The sequence below is a fragment of the Nerophis ophidion genome, linkage group LG01 (genome assembly GCF_033978795.1).
Source record: "Nerophis ophidion isolate RoL-2023_Sa linkage group LG01, RoL_Noph_v1.0, whole genome shotgun sequence".
NCBI lineage: Eukaryota > Metazoa > Chordata > Actinopteri > Syngnathiformes > Syngnathidae > Nerophis > Nerophis ophidion.
The window spans coordinates 45,012,444-45,017,299 of NC_084611.1; the positions used below are offsets into that span (position 1 = coordinate 45,012,444).

General features: G+C 35.6%; 1 protein-coding gene across 3 annotated transcripts in view; it reads right to left on the reverse strand.

The window, feature by feature from the left end:
* The window catches only part of cnot6l (CCR4-NOT transcription complex, subunit 6-like), a 28,414-nt gene extending 25,808 nt beyond the window's left edge, over positions 1–2,606 (reverse strand). For 2 of the 3 annotated variants that reach the window (XM_061904933.1, XM_061904927.1), the window contains exon 1: positions 2,445–2,606. The gene's annotated coding sequence lies outside the window, so the exon portion shown is untranslated. The remainder of the gene's footprint in view (positions 1–2,444) is intronic. The other variant, XM_061904942.1, reaches the window with a different exon arrangement.
* Between the last annotated feature and the right edge of the window lie 2,250 nt (positions 2,607–4,856).

A 4,856-nucleotide genomic window follows, 5' to 3' on the forward strand; every position in this document is an offset into this window, starting at 1 on the left:
TGTTGGTACTTAATGAATACTTAGGTATACTACACTACTGTATTATATCATTATGGTGGTACTTGATGAATACTTAGGTCTACTACACTACTGTATTTAATGTTGTCATTATGGTGCTACTTGATGAGTACTTAGGTCTACTACACTACTTTATTTAATGATGTCATTATGGTGGTACTTAATGAATACTTAGGTCTACTACACTACTGTATTTTAATGTTGTCATGATGGTGGTACTTGATGAATACTTAGGTCTACTACATGACTGTATTTAATGTTGTCATTATAGTGGTACTTGATGAATACTTAGATCTACTACACGACTTTATTTAAAGGCCCACTGAAATTAGATTTTCTTATTTAAACGGGGATGGCAGGTCCATTCTATGTGTCATACTTGATCATTTCGCGATATTGCCATATTTTTGCTGAAAGGATTTAGTTGAGAACATCGACGATAAAGTTCGCAACTTTAGATCGATAATAAAAAAGCCTTGCCTGTATCGGAAGTAGCAGACGATGTGCGCGTGACATCACGGGTTGTAGGCCTCCTCACATCCTCACATTGTTTACAATCATAGCCAGCAGCAGCTAGAGCAGGGGTCGGGAACCTTTTTGGCTGAGAGAGCCATACAAGCCAAATATTTTTTTAAGTATTTCCGTGAGAGCCATATATATATATATATATTTTTTTTTTAAACACTGATTACAACTATATGCGTGCATTTTTAAGAAAGACCAACATGTCTACAGTATGATAAGTCTTATTCATTTTAATAACACTGTTATTCTGAGGCTAACCAACAATAAATAAAATACTTCTCACCATTACTGCGACTTCTTGAACAGGAACCGGATGGATGGATGAAAATGCATGAGAATGTTTTATATTTTGAACGTTATTTTTGACACTGTGATTACCAGCGAAATTATTCCTTACTTATCATGTTAAGCAATGTCAGCTAAGATTTATCTGAAAGCCAGGTGCAGTCATTAAAAGAGCCACATCTGGCTCTGGAGCCATAGGTTCCCTACCCCTGAGCTAGAGCTATTCGGACCGAGAAAGCGACAATTTCCCCAATCATTTGAGCGAGAATGAAAGATTCGTGGATGAGGTAATTTAGAGTGAAGGACTAGAAAAAGATAAAAATAAAAAGTTTAAAAAAAATAAATAAAATAAAAGGCGATTGCAGTGAGAGCGATTCAGATGTTATTAGACACATTTCCTAGGATAATTCTGGAAAATCCCTTATCTGCCTATTGTGTTGCTAGTGTTTTAGTGAGTTAAATAGTACCTTAAAGTCGGAGGGGTGTGGCCACGGGTGTTTTGACGCCAGAGTCTCTGAGAGAAGTCACGGCAGCTGCAGGTCTCTGGCTCCGCTGATCCCCAGTAAGAGGCGACTTATTTCCACAATCTTCTCACCGAAAACTGCCGGTTGACATGTAGTCGGGATCCATGTTCGCTTGACCGCTCTGATCTATAGTAAAGCTTCACCTCCGGGAATTTTACACAAAGAAAACAACGTCTGTTTGTGTGGCTAAGGGCTAAAGCTTCCCACCTCCATCTTTCTACTTTGACTTCTGCATTATTAATTTAACAAATTGCAAAAGATTCAGCAACACAGATGTCCAAAATACTGTGTAATTGCGTGATGAAAAGAGACGACTTTTAGCCGTGAGTGATGCTGGGCTAATATGTCCCCTCCAACCAATAACGTCACAAACATGCGTCATCATTCCGCGACATTTTCAATGGGAAACTCTGTGGGAAATTTAAAATTGTAATTTAGTAAACTAAACCGGACATATTGGCATGTGTCGCAATGTTAAGATTTCCTCATTGATATATAAACTATCAGACTGTGAGGTCGGTAGTAGTGTGTTTCAGTAGGCCTTTAGTGATGTCATTATGGTGGTACTTGATGAATACTTAGGTTTACTACACCATTTCTAATAACTTTTGAAGGGTTCCTTTTAAAGATGGATATGAATAACCACAAGAATGATTGCGTCACACGTGCGTTACGTCAGGCGGCCACGAGGTGAGAAGTTTGCAGAAAGTCTTACATAACTTGTTGACACACGAGCCACGTGAGTCGTGGAATATAGAATTAATATTCAAGTTGTGGATCGGGGCGTGCCGAGTGGAGAGTAGGCGCGGGTGTCAAAGTGCAGCAACAACAGCTGAGGCGCCAAACATAGTCGCCCCACGTGACCGCCAGCTGTCACTCACCTGCCACTCATTTAGCCCCGCCCCCCGCCGACACGTCGAATAAGGCGAATAAAAAGTGGCGGTGCGAAGCTTCGAGCAGGGCGCTCGATGTGTGCGCCGAGCGGCGGGGAAGCAGCGCGCCGTCGGCCAGCGCCAGACGGCGGCCCGCGGCGGAGACGAGCCTTAAACCACACGCACACACACACACACAGTCGCGGCAGCCACGTCTTACCTTCATCCGGGGGCGGCGGTGGCGGCAGGGGAGTCAAGGCGGGAGAATGTGCGGCGACATGCAGACGTGACTGCTGTCTGCAGGAGGCGTCCCGACCCTCGGCGTCTCGGAAACCACCAGCCGCACTTCCGCTCGTGTACGACAGCGCGACCCGTCCGCTCCTACGAGTGCGAGCATTAATGCTATCGCTGAGAGACGAGAAAACTAACAGCTTTTTTTTAGGCTGTCATGTGAAAAACTTGTTTTTATAACCTAAACCCTTATACGTTTATGCAATATAAAAGCATATACTTCAATGGTAAGTCAAAATGATGATATCAAAAGTCGAAATTCTGAGACAAAAAGTCATAATCATGAGATAAAAATTCTAACTTTTGAGAGAAAGTCATAATAATGAGATAAAAAGTCAACATTTTGAGATAAAAGTCTTTATTGCGATAAAAGGTAAAAAAAAAAAAAGAGAGAGAAAAGTACATTTTATTTAGATAAAAAGTCAATATGTTGATATTAAAAAGTCATAAATATGAGATAAAAAGTCAACATTTTGAGATAAAAAGTCTATATTACGATAAAAGGTATAAAATATGAGATAAAACGTAATTTTTATAGATAAAAAGTCATAATTATGAGATAAAAAGTAAATATTTTGTGATAGTCAATATTGAGATAAAAAGTCATAATTATGAGATAAAAAATCAAAATTTTGAGATAAAAAGTCAATATTGAGATAAAACTTCATAATTATGAGATAAAAAGTCAACATTTCGAGATAAAATGTCTGTATTGTGATAAAAGGTCAAAAATATGAGATTAAAAAGTCCAATTTTTTAGATAAAAATTTATATTTATGAGATAAAAAGTCGAGATTTTGAGATTAGAAAGTCAAAATATGAGATTAAAAAGTCCAATTTCAGATAAAAAATCAATATTGAGATTAAAAAGTCATAAATATGAGAAAAAAGTCAACAATTTAAAGATGTCATAATCATTAGATACAAGTTAAAAATGTTTAGTTCTAAAGTAAAAAAAAATGACAAAAAGTCATAAATATGAGATAACATTTTGAAATAAAAAGTCCATATTGCGATAAAAGGTAAAGAATATGAGATAAAAGTCAAATATTTTAGATAAAAAGTCATAATCATAAAATAGAAAGTCGAAATTTTGAGATTAAAAAGTCAAAATATGAGAACAAAAGTTGAAATTTTGAGATAAAAAGTCAAAATATTGAGATAAAGTCATAAATATGAGATAAGTCAAAACATTTTTGATAAAAAGTCAATATTGGGATTGAAAAGTCATAATTATGAGATAAAAAGTCAAAATATTGAGATAAAGTCATAAATATGAGATAAGTCAAAACATTTTTGATAAAAAGTCAATATTGGGATTGAAAAGTCATAATTATGAGATAAAAAGTCGAATTTTTAAGATAAATGTCATGATTATGATATAAAAAGTATTTTTTAATAAAAAGTCTTTTTTTTTTTTTGATAAAAAGTCAATTTTTTGGGATGAAAAGTCATAGTTATGAAATGAAAAGTCGAAATTTTGAGATAAAAAGTCATGAGCCAAAAAGTCGAAATTTTATGATCAAAAAATCAAAATGTCTAGATAAAAAGTCACAAATATTAGATAAAAAGTCACATTTTAAGATAAAAAGTCATCTTTTTAGATAAAAAGTCATATTTATGAGATAAAAGTAAACATTTTGAGATAAAAAGTCAAAAATTTAGATAAAAAGTCAATATTGTGATTAAAAAGTCATAAATATGAGATACAAAGTCAACATTTTTTAGATGTCATAGTTTTGAGATAAAAAGTCATAATTATGAGATAAACCGTCCGAATTATGAGATAAGTCGAAATGTTGAGATAAGAGTCCATCCATCCATCACATCCATAAAAGTCATCCATTTACTACCGCTTATTCACTTTTGGGGTTGCGGGGGGGCGCTGGCGCTTATCTCAGCTGCAATCGGGCAGAAGGCGGCGTACACCCTGGACAAGTCGCAACTTTATCGCAGGGCCAACACAGATAGACAGACAACATTCACACTCACATTCACACACTAGGGACCATTTAGTGTTGCCAATCAACCTATTCCCAGGTGCATGTCTTTGGAGGTGGGAGGAAGCCGGAGTACCGGGAGGGAACCCACGCATTCACGGGGAAAGCATGCAAACTCCACACCATAAAAGTCGTATTGGGATTAAATGTCGAAATTATGAGGTTAAAAAAAATCGAAATTATTAGATGAAATATATATATATATATTTTTTAGGAACAATAATTTTGAAATAAAATGTCAAAATAATAACTGTTTTTTTTCTATAGTGTAATGTCAAATTGAAATTTTTAAATACTAAAATATGTACCTTTCGGGGAAAATATTATTAATCTTTGTGAAG